Source organism: Macrobrachium rosenbergii, chromosome 59 (genome assembly GCF_040412425.1).
Source record: "Macrobrachium rosenbergii isolate ZJJX-2024 chromosome 59, ASM4041242v1, whole genome shotgun sequence".
NCBI classification, from domain to species: Eukaryota; Metazoa; Arthropoda; class Malacostraca; order Decapoda; family Palaemonidae; genus Macrobrachium; species Macrobrachium rosenbergii.
The window spans coordinates 882,314-900,296 of record NC_089799.1 but is presented as its reverse complement, the minus strand read 5'-3'; the positions used below and the strand labels follow the sequence as shown (position 1 = coordinate 900,296).

The window sequence follows — 17,983 nt, the reverse complement described above, 5'->3', positions numbered from 1 at the left end:
AGTATGTCAATCTACTATGAGATTCAGGGCCTCTGTAACACGGTTTTTTGGACTTTGCTCCTTGTCAAAGCATCGGATGTAGCTGAAAGTTGACATATGTATATTTTCCAACCACACACAAATTTTTTCAGCATTATCAATAACCTAAACCCGATAGTTTTAATTTTTATAGAGTAAAAATTATCTAGCCAATGCCACGGCCAATGATTACGAGCCAAGAGTCGAAAAACATTCATTACGTAAGCAAAGGTAAACGCCGTTTGACGAAATGTTGCCCCGCCCATCCACCAGACAGAAACTCATTCACCTTGTTCCATCGGCTCTGAAACCCATAGCAGTCAAGAATGGCTAACAGGATTTGGAATTGTCCCGTGGTTGCAAAACTGCATTTGTCTTACGACTTGCAACTTTATACAGTCAAGAAAGCCCGTGGCCATACTTACTATAGCCTGAATAGGTAATTATTCAGTTTCTATTTTAAATCCAATGTTTATGGTCTGATTTGTATTTAGCATAATGTGATTATAATACTTGTAATGTCATTCAGGATTTTGAACATTTCCATTAACTATTCACTATGTCACGAAGAGAGAGAGAAAGAGAGAGATTGTATGTAAACAGTCTTTATATAACTATTTTTGTAAAAATAAGATTTTTATCCAAAGTAAATAGTGGCCGGTAATTTGACTCCCGGTAATTTGACTCCGGTATTTTGACTCCCGGAATTTTGACTCCCGGTCATTTTGATTCCCGGTAATTTCACTCCCACTTTTTTCCTTTCTTTTTTCGTTGAATATACAACTTTTAATCTTTCTTTTTTAGTTCAAAAAATTAACTCCCCGTATTTTTACTCCGGTATTTTGCTTCCCAGTAATTTGACTCCCGGTCAATCTGACTCCCAGTAATTTCACTCCCACTATCAGAAAAAAGGTTCTGTTAATTCTCAGTTTCATAATCATCATTTACCGTCTAAAAAAAAGTAAATAGATAACAGAAGAAGAAAAACAAAACAAAAAATTTACGAAACAGGAAACAAGTAAAAAGTACATAATTTTAGTAATAAAATTGCTTGTTTACATGCACGCTAGGTAGTTGACTAAAATTATCGCTCTATGGAGACTAACTGAAACTATCTCTACCACTTTGTAGTTTGTATTCAACTCTTCAAGGTTTACCAGTCCACATCAACATCTTACTTCTTTGTTTATTACTTTAAAAGGAAATATACGGTCACCATGCCTTATGTTTTTAACAGCACCCGGGAGGAAAAGAAACTTGTGGATAACATGAACTATATATATGAGAAACATAAACTAAATGCTGACGGATCCAAGACTTACTGGAAATGTGAAATCAAGTCCTGCAAAGCTCGAGTCCACACTATGACGCATGATGAAGATTATGATATAATTAAGAATGTCGGTGAACATCATCACAGTTCGTGGTGCTTCTAAACCCGAAAGTCGTAAAACTTTAGCTGAACTAAAATCACAGGCATCTGCCTGCCAGGAATCTTCTCGTTCATTAATTTCGTCTCTTTGTGAAAAGCTTGATGAAAATGAAATGGCTCTTATGCCCTCAACTGTGCGTGTAAGTCGTAATATAAGGAACTGGCGTCAAGCAAAAGTAAGCGCTCCTCCAATCCCTCACACTCGATATAGTTACGAGATACCTGATGAATACAAGTTCCTTGATAGTGGTGAACTTTTCTTGCAGTTTGATAGTGGGCAATCTGATAAAGATAGACTACTTGTGTTTGCAACAAATAAAGGCCTTGATGACTTAGTTAATGTAAAACACTGGGCGGGGGATGGAACCTTCAAGTGTTCCCCATCTATATTCTATCAGTTGTACACGCTACATATTCAAGTGGGTTCACTCAGTGTTCCACGATTATTTGCACTGCTGCCAAACAAGAAGCAAGAATCTTACAACCTCCTTTTTAACCAGCTTAAGGAATTACGGCCAGGACTGAACCCTGTAAGCATCATGATGGATTTTGAAAAAGCACACATTAATAGTTTCAAATCTGTGTTTCCAAGTGCTTCCGTTTCATGTTGTCTTTTTCATTTATCTCAAAGTGTTTACAGAAAAGTATGTGAAATTGGCTTCAAAGATAAGTACCATCATGACAATGAGTTCAGCATTAAGATAAGATGTTTTTCTGCGTTAGCCTTTCTTCCCCCAAGTGATGTGCTTGATGGATTCGAAGAGCTTGTTGATGACGATGATCTTCCTCAAGAACTAGTGTCTTATTTTGAAATAACGTACATAGGATGTTTGATGAGGTAGAGGAGTTAGACAACGCAGAACACCTCCTTTGTTTCCTATAGATATTTGGAATGTTCACTTAAGAACGGATTCGAGATGCCTCGCACAAATAACCATTTAGAGGGCTATCACAATGCCTTGCAAAGCTCTTTAAGTTGTACCCATCCAAATATATGGAAGTTGATTACTGCATTAAAAGGAAGAGCACTTGGCGCAATTGAAAAAGATTCAATTTGATGGTGGCGAGATTTGTGAGAAAAAGAAGAAGTATAAAGATATAAACAAGCGACTGCAGATAATCATTGAGCGATACAGCGACCAAAATAAACTGGAATTCTTGAGAGCAATAGCTCATAACCTGCATCATTATTGAATTTTTAATTTTTATGGTTTCAATTTTGTATATAGTCTTATCTCATACTTTGGTATGATTACATTTTATCCATTTTAGATATTACATACATGCTTTGTATTAATAAAAGATGTTAACATGGCTTTTAGTATTATTCGTTTTTCTTTCATTTTTAGTTAATATGTATCTACTTGTTTTTCTTAAAAAAAAAACTTTATTTTTTGAACTAAACAAGAAAGATTAAAAGTATATTCAACGAAAAAAGAAAGGAAAAAGTGGGAGTGAAATTACCGGGAATCAAAATGACCGGGAGTCAAATTACCGGGAGTCAAAATACCGGGAGTCAAAATACCGGAGTCAAATTACCTAGAACCCTGAAATCATTCTACTGTCCTGTCTGGTACCACTTACATTACCTCCCCTGTTGAACATGCATGGTTCTAAAATAAGGTTGCCCTCCCAACCAGTAGCATGTCCATGGTCTCAACTCCTGACACCTGCATGGTCCCTACCTTGGCTTTGCTTCACAACTGAGGTACTATCTTACTTGGTATGATGGCCATGGCCCTAACTCCTGGCACTAGTACAGTTCCTGTCCTGGAGCAGTTCCTTGGGTGAATTACTGCCCTCTCTGGTGTCACAGTTGCAGTCATGACTGGTCCCTGCACAGTTCTGGTCCATTAGTGGATCCTCAAATAAGCAGGTGGCTTGTCTGGTCCCCTGGTAGGTTGAATCTTGGTATCTGTGTTCATGTACTGATGTACTGTGGCGCCTGTCTCAACTCATGGCATCACATCTTGCCGGTGAGGTCTTTTGTTTGGACAGATATGACAAAGCAGCACAAGAATCTCAACTCTCTTACAAGATACAGAAACAACTAGCTTTATATTTTTGATATATTAAAAAACAACATAAGTCCTATAAACCCTATAAACCCCAAAAAGATACCCAATAAATCTCAAAAAGCATTCCCAGAACATTGTTATTACAATAAGCTGTTTGATAATCCAACAGTTCTACTATTTTAATACATTTATAGGTTTGAACTGATGCTAATTTGATTGAAACCCCCTGAAAATGTTGCATGTCCCTGATGGGTAAGGTCCATGTACTCAATGGACCAGGGGTCTAAGTTGGAATAACAAGATAAGACTATGCCGATGCTGATGGCTGAATCTCTTTACCAGATTATTCACATTTTTCCCATCAATTTATTATATGCTGCAAGAATAGTTGAGGGCGCTCAGCATTTACGTGCTCTTCTTCTTATTTAGGATGGTCCTATAATTTAAAAAAGTGTCGTGATATCCAACAATAATGTTTGCAAAACACTGAGCACAGGTGCCTCTGCACTTTGCAGATGGCAAAGGGTTTGCAGTTCTAGTTCCTGCTCCTCTTCTTGGTAATGCTATTCATATAATTCCATCAACTTGTTCATCGGGTCCTGTTTATCTGCCTCAATTAAGAAAAATCCTCCTCCTCCAAGATCATTTGAAGCTCACTGTTCAACATCACCAAGGCTTTGTTCACGACAACCTCATTAAAGCCCTTGAAATCATGAATATATTGAGGGCACAGCTTCTTCCAAAAGCCATTCATACCCGTGTTCAAGACTTCATTCCAAGAAGCATTTATATTCTGCATAAAAGTCACTGTGGAGTTGTCATCCAATTCCACTGCAGCTACAAATACTATAAAAACTTCTGTGGGTGTACAGAAGCAGTCTCAAAGGAACTTAAGGGGGATGCCTTTGTCCCTATTGTACTTTTTCACTGCTGGTATAAAGTAGTTGAAAACCCAATCCCCAGAACTTAGTATCTGACATCCACTTAACTGGGAGTTGGAAATGTTCTTCAGTGCTCAAGATTTCTGCATGATACACACCCATTGGCTTTAGCTTAAAGTTGCCTGAACAACTGTCTACTAGCAAACAGGTCAAATGGTATTTTGTGACCTTGAAGCCTGACATGCCTTCTTCTCCTCCTTGGACATGAATGAACAATCTGGCATTTTATTCCATTAAAGACCAGTTTCATTTACACCGAATATTTTGTCCTGAAAGATACCCCTTCTCAATAACCTTCCCCAATATTTCAGGGAATTTGGATAATGCTAATTCATCGACTGATGCACTGACACCTTGGATCTTGATCCTGTGAAGACTGTGCTACTGCTTGAACACCATAAAGCATTCTGAACTACCTTTGAGTTCTGTGTCTTCCTTACTGGGAAACTTCTTTTTGAGGTCTTCAAACAAGGATAATACTTTCTCCTGAATCAACACTTGGCTTGTGGGGATAAGCTGACAAGTCTGCCATTCAATCCATAGGGAAAAATATTCCATTTCTTCATAGAGCTTGTTAATGAAAGTGTTATTCATCACTGCAGCATCACCCCTGACAGGGGTCAAAATCTGTTTCTTATTATAAATCACTGTCAATACCACCATCCATCTCAAGCCAAAAGCATTTAATATCATATTCATCTCATCCTCCTCTAAGTACACTATAGCAAAATGCTTAGTAGCACTAGCTCTAGCAGTAGGAACTTTCTTCACAGTCATGGTGTCAAATATGAGTCACATATAATACCTACGCAAATACTCCATCTTCAAGCAAGTGGTATCTTCTTCTGGTACGGCCTAGCAAGGTGAAGCATTAGCAATACACAGAAAAGCCCTGTGAGGCACTGAATGCACACCTGAAAGGGCATCACATAATCCAATGTCTGAGTTCCTTAATCTGTACTTGCAATGGAGAAACTAATGTGGGTAAGTAGACCTAAGCTGAATGACAATGTATACAGCAGCATACAAAACATGACTTGTAAGAAATCCACTGGTCCATCAAAAAATGCTGGCAGCTGGAATAGGTGAGGCCAAGGAACATACCTGGTCTCTACAAAAACTACCCAAAAAATGCGGGTCCCTATCATAAGCAGAAATGTAAACATGGAATGGCTTGTCAGGCAATGCCTTATTTCTTTATTTCAGTATTTAAAACAAAAAAGGAAGAGAAAGATGATGAAGTGAAAAATAATAATATACAGTAATAAAAAAAGTCTTAACACAAATAAGCAGGAATATCAATAGCATGCAACAATACAAAAACAAGCACACTGAGTGAACAATTCCCAAAAATTGCTGAGAATCAATCATAGAAATACAAAATACAATGTTTAATGAAAAATACTGAAAATGGTGGTGACGTAATACAAATGCACAAATGTAAAATTAGATAGTAAAAAAACACTGTGACAGTACGCATAGAAACTCATCAATGTAAACTGGCACCAGGTAAACAATAAAAATAATGAGAGCAAGTACAGCACAATTTTAAAGTGAAAATTACCACACTACATACAGTAATACAAAATACCATACACTGAAAAAACACTTTATATGCTGGACACTAATGCTAGTTCAAGAACAGCAGTGTCATCCTCTGGAAATGGAAGCAATAAGAGATGCTAGATGCTATCCAAAATGGCCATCCAAGAAAATCAATAGCCAGCAAACATGAAGACTACCTGGCAAACATTTCTTTATCTCCAGTGAAGGTCAGCAGCTCTTCAACATCACTATGTTCCATTGCGTATGATCCTGCTGTTTTATTACTTTTTTATTTTTCTCATTTATTGCACTGCCAAAAAGGAAGAAGAGGATGGATGACAATAAGAAGAGAATAACTAAAGCTGAAGAAATCAGTAAAATGACAACAGCTTCACATGAAGAAAAGTGAAGAAAAAACTGCTGGCAATATTGGAATCCATAAGCAAATTATTCAGGGCTACCTCCATTCTCATTTTGCCAATAAAATACAGTGGGCTAATAAAAAGTAGGGGTTTCTGGTGAAAAAAATGGCTGAAGCTACAAAGGGATGCTCAAAGGGAAGAACCATGGAGCACCTGTAAGCAGATGACATACTGTTAACAGCAAAATAAAGGAAAGTCTTATAACTGTCTAAAAGATGGAGGAGAAAGGTGAAGAAGAGAGGAGTGATATTAACTTTAAGCAGAATATGGTGAAATAAAAGAAAGCAAAGGAGAAGGTACATTCTTTACAGTTATGTCCATAGTGCCAGGTTAGAGTAAGGGTGGATACAGTATTGTGTACTAAATGTTAACAGATGGTGTCATAGGAGATGCTCAGAACCACAAAATCGAAACAGCCGGACAGACTTTCTCTGCCCGCAATGTGCACGAGCTGCTAGTGAAGAGATAAATGAGGATTGTTTAGGTGGTGATGTTTGAAGGTTTGAAGCTTACTTATGAGAGGCAGAGACATGAGACTGGTCATGGCAATCACAGTAATGGTAGAGGCAATGTACAGGGCACTGCACTGATGTAAGAAAAGGTAAAGTGGGGAAAGGCTGTTGCAATGTTGCAATAACATGTAGAGGCAATAGAAAAACCATTGCACTGTTGCAATAACAGTTAAGACAAGGGTGAGGCCATTGCAATGCTGCACACTCAAGCCCCTCTCCACCTAAGCTGGGGCCAGGAAGAACCAGCCACATTTCTAGCTCACAGACAGGAAGGTCATGTTGCCAGTGAAACCTGTGAAGCCATGACCCAGGCATCAACTCAGGACCATGGTCCATGTTTAGCATTAGCAAACATGCCAAACATTTGTAACATAAGATGTTATCACAAATTCTGCAGTGTTTAGAATTTTAAAAGTAAACCAAAGCTTGACAGGCTTGGATAAGTAATAAGGGGGAAGGAACAACCACTTGAAGAAGTGTTTGATAAGGAAGAGGCAGGATGCCAACTAGTGGACAGGCCCATAAAATCACAGGGAAAGAGTTTCAGTGACACCTGATCTGGACGAGAATTCAAATGATAAGCATAACCTGGAGGACAGAGAAAGAACTCTTCAATGTCTATGTAAGAAGCAGACCTACTGCATAAACGTGAATAATGACAATGAACATAAATACTAAAAACACATTACACCTCATCTCCATCTGTTTAGTCATAAGCTTTTCTTTTTAGCTCTATGCATACCTAATTCAGCCTATTCCCTTTATATTCTAAGCTCTTACACAACTGTTTTATAAAAAATACTGGAGCCAAACAACCTCCTTATCAAAACATGCATTGCTCTTCCATATCATTCAGTTTTTTGCATTACTTTCATTACCTAGAAATGTTATCCCACTATAATTCTCACAAGCTTTTTTCCTCTTATGCAAATGAACTAAAGTTCCTCTTGAACAATCCTTTGGAAATGTTCCCTTACCCAGAAATACTTTACACACACACTGGCCAACCACTTAATTACACAACCAACTCCATCATCTCATTTGTTTTCTATCTACTCACTTACCTTACCTTTCATTTATCTTTTAATTTGTCTCTGACATCCTCAATATTCACTTCTGTAAGCCTTTCCAACATTACATTACCCTCTTCCACTCTTGCGTCATTTCCACCACTGAATCATTTTCTCTTGACTACTGGCTCAAATTCATCCCAAAATCCATAACTCAATCTCTTTTCCCTATCTTTCTCCTTGACTACCTTATTCATTGTCTTCTATAACTCAATATGATCCTTTCTTCTGTTCTGCAACTGATCCATATCAATCTCCCAATTTTCCTTCATTCAACTTCTCATGTCATTATCTCACCATGAATGTCTTTCTTTCCCATATGCCTATACTTGCTAACCAAGTCTTTGAAGTCTGTATTCTCTCATCTAATCCTTATTATTTGGAACCATTAATGAAGGGCCATTTTCCTTGCACTTTCCTACATGTGATTCTCATTTCATTCTCATTAAACTCATACTGTTTAATTATATTCAACAGTGTATTTCTAAGGTGTACAGCCAAGTGTAAATGGATAAAGTGTTAAAAGACAAAGTGTCAACAACTAAAATGTCAAAAAGACAAAATGCTGACTTCTCGTCAAAAAATCTTTGACTTCTAGAAACTATAAGAATTTGCTATTGTGATAGTACCTTTGATTGTGCTCCTATTGGAAAACAGCTACAGTATATATAATTAATGCTCTTGTTCAAGAGAATAAGATCCTTCCTCTTGTATTCATGTACAGGCAGTACCAGTTATCAGCGGCGGTTCTGTTCCGAAGGCATGACGATAAGCAAAAATTACCGATAAATGAAAATCAGTGATTTTCAGGGCTTATCGCCGCCAATAACCGGAGATTGTGCCTCTGTTAGGTATGTATTGGCACCAATACCAAACTATTGGCACCAATAAGCGGAAATCGGCACTGAAAATCGCCGATTTTCGTCGCCAGACAAGCACCATAAAACCGGATCGCCGATAACCGGGGACTGCCTATACTGTATTGCATTACAACCAAGAAAAATGAGAGTACAGTAATGTACTTATGATACGATTTTCAACTGGCTCAAAAGCTATAGCTTAAATCCAGTGTCATTTTCCATGGATTTTAAGCATTCTGTTATCAACAGTGAAGAAAATCTTCTCAGACTGTGTAATTGATGTTTTTTTTTTTATTTCAGTCAGTGCTTATGGAGAAAAATTCAAGAAATGGGTTGGCAGCCTTTGTATTCAAAGCTTGGAAATGCATTGATAATACAAAAAAATTCAAACACTTGCATTCATTCCACCTGGTGATGTATATGATAGTTTCAAAGAATTAATGGAATTCCTTGATGAAGAAACTGACAATAAATTTGGTGAATTTCTGCACTACTTACAGACAATATGACTGGGAGTTGCTCAGCAAAGAAGGAGAAGACCAAAATTTGAAGCTGAATTACAGTCAGTATATGCAAGAACAGCAAATGATTTGCCAAGAACAAATAATGCCTTTGAAGGCTGGCATAATGCTTTTAAGAAAAGGTTGATGATCGCTCATCCTACAGAATCTTAGTTAATTTGACAACTTCGATTAGAACAATCAAATACGGAGCTGCTTTTGGAGCAAGTGCTTCAGGGAAAAAATATTGGAAGATAAAACAAGAAATATGCTCTAGTAAACCACTGACTAAAAAATATAGTTGATGGTTATGAACCTCGAAGTGAACTAGAATACTTAAAAGCAACTGCATATAATTTGTGGAATTATAAGTATTCATTAAATGCCATTTTTTTCATTTTACTAAACCCATTCTTTTAGGTAAACCATATATATTCAATATACATTATAACCTTTTTATTTCTGAGTCCAGTCCCGTGTCAGCCGGTGAAATTCCATTACAGCACGAATTTCTAGGTATAAATTGCTAGATATACCAGAGAAAAAGAGCTTTCAGGAAAGCTGGGGTTACTACCCCAGTCGGCGTCTTCTAGGAAGGCGTCGGTATAAGGAAGGTTGAGTGAAATACCACTACCACGGAAACATACTCGAAAGATCTCTCCTTATCAAAACCCCGGAACAGAGCGGTGAGCCGTTACAGCCCCTACACTCAACACCCGCCAGGACGGCGACACCAGCGCCACCTACCTCATTCCATTTTCTAGCACGTGATATTATCTTTTTTTTGTGTGCTCGTGCCTTTTTTGGAATTTTCCCATTTTCATCATGTCATCGAGTAGCTTTACTATCTCCAAGTTAAGTACTATGTTATTGTGGGGTTTTTGTTTGTTATTTGGCTGTTTTGGTCTCATTTTATATATATATTTGAGATCTTAGTATGATGCCACAGCGTTCCCGCCAGCCATGTCGACCACGGCGACCCCATCAGTTCCTGCTGCTGGAGTTCTCTCATTGTCGTGATAGTCATATATATTTTTTTGCCCCTTGGTTCTCCTTCCTGGCGGGTTTCCTGCGGTGGCTCCCCCCTTTTTGATATTTAGCACTTCTAACTTATTGGCCTACAGGCCCTTTTGAGAGTGATGCCCTGTCCAGGTTCCCCCTCCAGGTTGGGTTCCCTTTTATTTTAGTCTGTATTAGGCTATTGTTATTTTTCTTGGCGATAGTGCTCTCTGTTTTTTATTATTTGTTTATCTTTATTGAGTGGTGGTGGCGGCGGCCTTAGATCTAACCGTTGCCTCGGGGTAGGCTCGCACCCTATTGAGCACATTTTTATTTTTATTTTGGTGTGATGGTTTTTGAGTGGAGTAGGTTGTTGCTTCCATCCCCTTGCCCTGGGTGGAAGTCCATCAGGTTGAGGGAGTTTTTGTTGCTGTTTCCTCCGGGATCGTTTTTTGGTGGGCAGAGTGAGCCCCTTAGTTCTCTTCCTTCCCTTTGGGGAATAGAGTTCTTTGGATGTGTCTCCTCTAGGCTATTCGCCTTCTTGCCCCCCTCCTCGTTCCCGGTTGGTTCTAGGCACAAAATTTCTCTCCTTGTTGGTTCCTCCTCCCCCTCCGTGCTCCTGCCCCCTTTTCTAACCTATATTAGGTTAGGTCCTTATTAGGCTATGCCTAGGGCAGGAGTCGGGCATCGAGGCTTGGTCGCTCCCCTTTCCCAGTAGTAGGCCACCCTCCTATCACAGTTCCCAGTTCATTCTCGGGTGGTGGGTGCAGTTGAGCGGGTTATAGTTTTCCCCGTCTCCTGTTCCTTCCTGGTAGCCTACCATTCTCCCCCCTACTCCACCCCTCCCCCTCCAGCTTTGCTCTACTCGTGCGGGTGACGCTAGATGGCGTTTTCTCCGAGTTCAGGGACTTCTCTATTTGGTAGAGGGATTAGCTCCTCCCATCCAGTCCCTAACATCGCTGTGTTGGGTTAGTGATTTTCACTTTACTCGAACGTGTTCGAACACTTTATCCCTTTCCTCCGCCCCCGTCGGGCTACGTTATATATTATTATTTTTGCTCTGGTTTGAACGTTATGAGATTTTACATCTGCCCACTTGTTTCTCTGGCGGGAAGTAGTGAAGAAGGATTTATTTATTTATATAGGGAACGGATCCCTCCGGTCTCTTGTATTTCTGTTTACCATCATTAGTTTATGTTATTACATGATATTGTATTTAAATATACTTATTTTTGTTATCTTGATACTCTCCTTAGTTTTTATATATGAGTCGGTTCTATACCGGGGGTCCGCCGTTAAATTTACAGGCAATCCCCTTATGGTTGGTTCCTGTTGTCTCACTCCTTCCATTCCCGGAGTATTCGGGTCTGGAATCTTGCCTTCCACTCGGTGTATTTTAGAGCTTATTGGCCTAGTTTATGAAAAGGTATTTCTTCTCCACGGAGTATTCCAGCTGCAGTTGAAATTCCCGGCCTTGCCAGCTTTAGATTGCTTAGGTGGTAGGTTAATGTTCGTTTTCCACTTACAGACTGTTCGCTGTGAGGAGCCGGGTGTACTGCGTCCTGCAACAACCTTACGGTCACGTAGTTTGCGGACCCACGCTGGTTGTGCGGTCCGACTTGGCGACCTGGTAGTCTGGCACCCTGATGGTTGTGAGGTTTGTTTCGCTCTCTGCACAACCATCCAGGATGAGTCGGTAAGTGACAATCTCCCTCCGTTTTATGCCCCTCATTTTGAATTTTTGTTTATGAGGTTTCCGGACTGTTTTTTTTTTTCACCCTTAGCTAATTCTTGGCTTTCTTTCAGGCGGACGAGTCTTCTAAGAAGTCTGCCTTGGAATCTCTCCGGGCCTGGGTGGCTGGGTTTGGAAGGAATGTTCCGTCGGGAAGCCCTCGTCCTCGACGCCAGGTTGAGGACCTGCTCTACCCCGGCGCGCAGTGGCGGCGCAGTGCCTGAAGATCTTGCCACCCCATCATCCAGCAGATCCGGGATGAGACCCAGCCACCCCAAGTGGATATCCTCTTATTCAGGTTTCAGAGGATGTCGCCGCCATGGATCTTAACCTGGAACCAATGGCTGTTGAACAGGACCAGGTGGTAAGTGGTGAGGTAGGTGAGGTTGTTGGGGCGGGCCCCCTTTTTTGACTCCCCTGCTTCTTCATTGTCTTCTTTTTCAGGTTTTGTGAAGTCTTCCTCCTTGGGTGATAGGGCTCCATCTGCTATCCCCAAGTTGAAGTTGAAGACTTCATGGAAGGCGAAGGGCTATAAGTCCTCGTCTTCCAAGAAGGCATCGCCCTTCCCCGTCGAAGGCTAAGGTCTCAGGACCTGTAGCCTCCGGGAGCAAGTCTGGTTCCTCCAGCAAAGGCGCGAGTAAGAGGGCATCAAGATCAAGCCCTCCTCGCCAACCTGCCTTTGACGCAGAGGCCTTTGCGAATCAAATGTTCCAAAGGTTCTCGGAGGACTTGGATTCAAGATTTAACCAAATCTCCGAAAAGTTTGCCAGTCATAATAAGATCTCTGAGGGTTTGCGCTTATGACAACATGCTGGCGGGAATAAAGAACCCACCCCAGCTGAACCCCAGTATGTCATATCCTGACACTGCGGACCTCCGCCTTTCGATCCTCGGCAACCCTTGGCGTTTAGCCCTCCGGGCCATCAACATGATGGCAAACTGACCATTGAAGGTCTTGGCACGAGACGGTTGGAGGAATTGGAGTTCTTCCCCGATCTTTTGCCCCTGTACCCAGGTTTCGTGAGGTTGACAGAGGAAGCTTGGATTAGGTTCAGACAAGGTTCCCAGGAGACTGTCATCATCCCCAGGGACCAAGCTCAGTCGGCTCTCCTGCGCACTCTGACGGAGTGGCAGGCAGACAACACAAAGTTGACTCCTTTCAAGGGCAACTTTACCATGTTTGCCCTGGGAGACAACCTTCCCACCCTTGTTTGGAACAAAAAGTCGCCCTGGCTACGGCTCGGCGTGCTTTGATGGTAATCCGTTACCACAGCTAAGGGAGACAGACCCCACTTCCTGGTGTTCCCAGGAAGTAATGAGTTCTGGATGGATGCTCCGTCCACCTTTCACGGTCGGGAAGTTGGACCCCTTCTGTGCTTCCTCACAGTTTAGTGAGCAACTCCCAAGCTGCCGGAATCTTTTGAAAGCGGAGTTTGATGCCCGGACTAAGTTAGCCCGGTCCTGAACTCCGTCTGCCTCACTGAAGCCACTGCCGTCTCCTGCTCGGACGAGCCCTTCTTCAGGTCTTAGCTAAGTCCCTGTTGGCTGGCTTTCAGTCTGACCTATTTGAATTCATCATGGCCAGACTGGAATGTAGGAAGTTCATCTTTGCCGATGCTACTATCCGCCACGAGCCCTAACAAGCTCGTTAAAAGCTCGATCTGGGGACCTAACCTCTTCCCAAGAAGAGGAGGTCACGAATGTTATGGCCGAGGCTACAAGGGCCAACCAGAGTCTTCGCTCTCGCTGGGGCATTTCACCTACAAGCGTAAGACCCCAGAATCTGGCGGTCCCCAGGCGAGAGGAGGCAAACGTTTTAGGAGGCATAAAAGGCCCCACCATCAGGCGGTAGTTCAAGCCGTCCCAGTCTCGGCAGTAGGCACAGCCTTCCACTTCAAAGGCTCACCCCAACAGTATGTGCTGGTCCAACCAGCTGCATTCCCTCCTCGTATGTGGCTTCACCAGCTTACAACCCCACCTACGAGGGCCGTGGTTTACTTTCACGGCCTTAACAGGGTTGCAAGGGGAAGAAGAGGCAAAACCCTCACAGAGGAAAGCCCAACACCACCCCAAGGGGAAGACCTGGACGTGGTAGAGGAATAAACCCGCTCCCTCCCACTGAGAAAACACAGGTAGGTGGTCGCCTGTTTTGGTTCAGGGACCAATGGACCTTCAGCCCTTGGGCACACAGTATTGTGTCCAAAGGTCTGGGTTGGAGTTGGATCAAAAACCTCCTCCACTAACCAGGTTTTACCAGCCACCCTCATCAATCCTAAAGGATTATGTGACAGAATTGCTCAACAAACGAGCAATAAAGAAAGTAAGGCACCTAAAATTTCAAGGCAGGTTATTCACTGTTCCCAAAAAGACTCAGATCAGCAAAGAGTGATCCTGGATCTGTCGCGTCTAAATCTCTACATAAAATGCGACAAATTTCGCATGCTTACGGTAGCTCAGGTACGGACTTTACTTCCGCGTGGAGCCGTCACCACCTCCATCGATCTTTCAGGCGCTTATTATCACGTCCCGATTGCGCGGAACTTCTCTCAGTTCCTCGGTTTCAGACTCGGGAATCAAGCCTACTCCTTCAGGGTCATGCCCTTCGGTCTGAAACATTGCGCCCAGGATATTCACACCAAGCTGGCGGACACAGTAGTTCAACAACTCCGGTCTCAAGGGATATCCCTAGCAGCATATTGGACGATTGGATAATTTGGGCACCAACAGTTCTGGAGTGTCAGAAAGCTACGTCCATAGTCATCAATTTCCTGGAATCGCTAGGTTTTCAACTGAACAGACAAAAGTCCGCCTGACTCCGAGTCCCGGTTTCAGTGGTTGGGTCTCCAGTGGGATCTGTCTCTCACACGCTATCCCTCCCACCTCCCAAAGGAAAGAGATAGCATCTCTCACCAGGAGATTCCTCAAAAATCAATCAGCATCCCGCCGGTCCCAAGAAAGGGTCCTTGGATCTCTTCAGTTTGCCTCAGTGACAGACCTGCTATTAAAGCGAAATTAAAAGACATAAACAGAGTGTGGCGGAGTCGAGCCAATGTCAAGCTCAGAGACAAGGTCTCCTCCATCCCTCAAATCTTAAAGACAAGACTGTGGCCTTGGACCTCAGTCAAGGGCCTGTCAAGTCAGTTCCGCTTCAATTTCCCCCTCCGGCACTAGTTGTTCACACAGACGCTTCCCTAAGCGGCTGGGGGATATTCACCAAAACAAAAAGTACAAGGAACGTGGTCCACAATGTTTCAGCAGTTCCATATAAACACCCTGGAAGCTATGGCGGTCTTTCTAACTTTGAAGAAAATCCGCCCCCAACCGGATTCATATCAGGTTGGTATTGGACAGCGCAGTGGTAGTTCATTGCATCAACAGGGGCGGCTCCAAATCAGGCCGAGTAAACCAAGTAATGGTTGCTATCTTCTCCCTGGCGAACAAGCACGGCTGGCACCTGTCAGCCACCCACCTGCGGGGTGCGGAACGTGGTGGCGGATTCCCTGTCCAGGACTACTCCGTTGGAGACGGAGTGGTCCCTGGACAAGGAATCTTTCAAATGGATTTGCCGCCAGGTTCCTGGTCTCCAAGTGGATCTGTTCGCAACGGAGAGCAACTTCAAGCTCCCTGTTATGTGGCCCCCAACCTGGACCCTCAGACATACGCCATAGATGCAATGACAGTAGATTGGAACAAATGGGAGAAAATTTATCTTTCCCTCCAATAAATTTACTGCTGAAAGTTTTACAAAACTCAGGACATTCAAAGGTCAACTAGCCCTAGTAGCCCCCTATTGGCCGAAGAGCAATTGGTTCCCTCTTCTTCAGGAACTGGGATTACGGAGTCTTCGGATTCCCAAGCCCATACTGACCCAGACAGTACAAACCAAGACTGTGTCAGCTTCCTCAAGAATTCAGAATGCCCTAGTTTTATGGACTTTATAAAATTGCAGCCAAAAAAGGAGCAAACATTGACCCTGTCAACACTCTGTTTTTTGAATCAGATAAAAGAGATTCTACTATTAGACAGTATGATTCAGCAGTCAAAAAATTAGCCTCCTTCCTAAAAGCATCTGAAGCCAAAATCATGACAGCTAATTTAGGAGTTTCTTTCTTTAGATCATTGTTTGAAAAAGGCCTTGCTCCAGCCACTATTACCACAATCAAGTCAGCATTAAAGAAAGTATTTCTTTACGGTTTTAAAATCGACCTTACAGATTCCTATTTTTCATCCATCCCCAGAGCATGCGCTTGTCTGAGACCAGTATCACGCCCACAGTCTGTTCGTGGTTTCTCAATGACGTCCTTAAGTTAGCATCAGAGATGGATAACTTTCAATGCTCTTATCAGGATCTGTTAAGGAAAACCTTATTTTGATTAGCTTGGCTTCAGGTGCTAGAATCTCAGAGCTGTCAGCTCTCACTAGAGGTGATAATTTTGTGAACTTCCTCCCTTCTGGAGAGGTCCTCCTTTCCCCTGACCCTAAATTTTTAGCCAAAAATGAAGACCCACAAGACAGGTGGTCTCCTTGGAAGGTGGTGCCCCTTCCACAAGACCAGTCTTTATGTCCAGTTTATACACTTAAATCTTACCTTTTAAGAACTCCACAGAGTAAGTCGGGTCCTCTTTTTTATCAGGGAGAAAGGTGGTACTCTTTCACTAAATGCTATAAGACAACAAATTCTGTATTTTCATTAAACAAGCCAACCCAGATTCAGTTCCTAAGGTTCATGATATTCGAGCAGTTGCTACTTCCATTAATTACTTTCATAATATGGACTTCTCAGAATTATCTAAATATACGGGTTGGAAATCACCTCTAGTGTTTAAACGCCACTATTTAAAATCGCTCGAAGCCCTGAAATTTTCTACCATAGCTGTGGGAAGTGTCATCTCCCCACCTTAACCAATCATATCCTTATCCTTTCCTTTCCCCCGCCCGCCTGCCTCATTTACTTCTCTGCTTATCCTCCTGGTTGATTATGCCTCACTGCCTGGCTCCTCATATTGATGTTTTTGTACTCTGTTGATGGAAACTGTAATCTGACATGCCATGATTGTTTTTTTATGGGGTACTGGACAGTTTTTATTTGGCTCCATGTACCCCAGATGATATGTATATATTAATGTGTGTTTGATTTTTTGGTTGATCTCTTATGTGTTTAGCTTAAGTTTATGTGTATAGTTTTAAGGTTATATTTGAGATTGTTATTTTTGTACCTATCAGTTTCGTCACCTTGCTTTAATAATTTTAAGGTTTTGGGGCCTCTTCTCCGTCATGCCGGGGACCTCCCCTTGTCTTTTAGTATTAAGTCTTTGATGTGCCTTAGATTTAGTGTTTTTCTCATTCTTGCTACAGAGATTCCCTCATTAAAACTATTTTTCGTAAACTTATGCCTTTTTCTTCAGATTACCCCCAGTTTCTTTTTCCTGGTAGTTGCAGCCTTGGCATGATTCTCTGTCACTATTTCACCGGCTGACACGGGACTGGACTCAGAAAAGGGATTTTGACAAAGGAAAAATCTATTTCTGAGGAAGGTCCCGTGTCACCCGTGACCCTCCCTGACTCACTTATGGCTCCCCCCCCTTTTTCTTGCACATGCCAAGTCTGGGGTTAGTGCTAGCATGGAATGAGGTAGGTGGCGCTGGTGTCGCCGTCCTGGCGGGTGTTGAGTGTAGGGGCTGTAACGGCTCACCGCTCTGTTCCGGGGGTTTTGATAAGGAGAGATCTTTCGAGTATGTTTCCGTGGTAGTGGTATTTCACTCACCCTTCCTTATACCGACGTCTTCCTAGAAGACGCTCGACTGGGGGTAGTAACCCCAGCTTTCCTGAAAGCTCTTTTTCTCTGGTATATCTAGCAATTTATACCTAGAAATTCGTGCTGTAATGGAATTTCACCGGGTGACACGGGACCTTCCTCAGAAATAGATTTTTCCT

The 17,983-nt window shown here is 42.1% G+C and overlaps 1 protein-coding gene across 1 annotated transcript in view; it reads right to left on the bottom strand.

Moving 5' to 3' along the window:
* Positions 1-17,983, bottom strand: part of LOC136837763 (DNA-directed RNA polymerase II subunit RPB4-like) — a 260,105-nt gene that overhangs the window by 13,150 nt on the left and 228,972 nt on the right. The gene's annotated exons all lie outside the window — the stretch shown is intronic.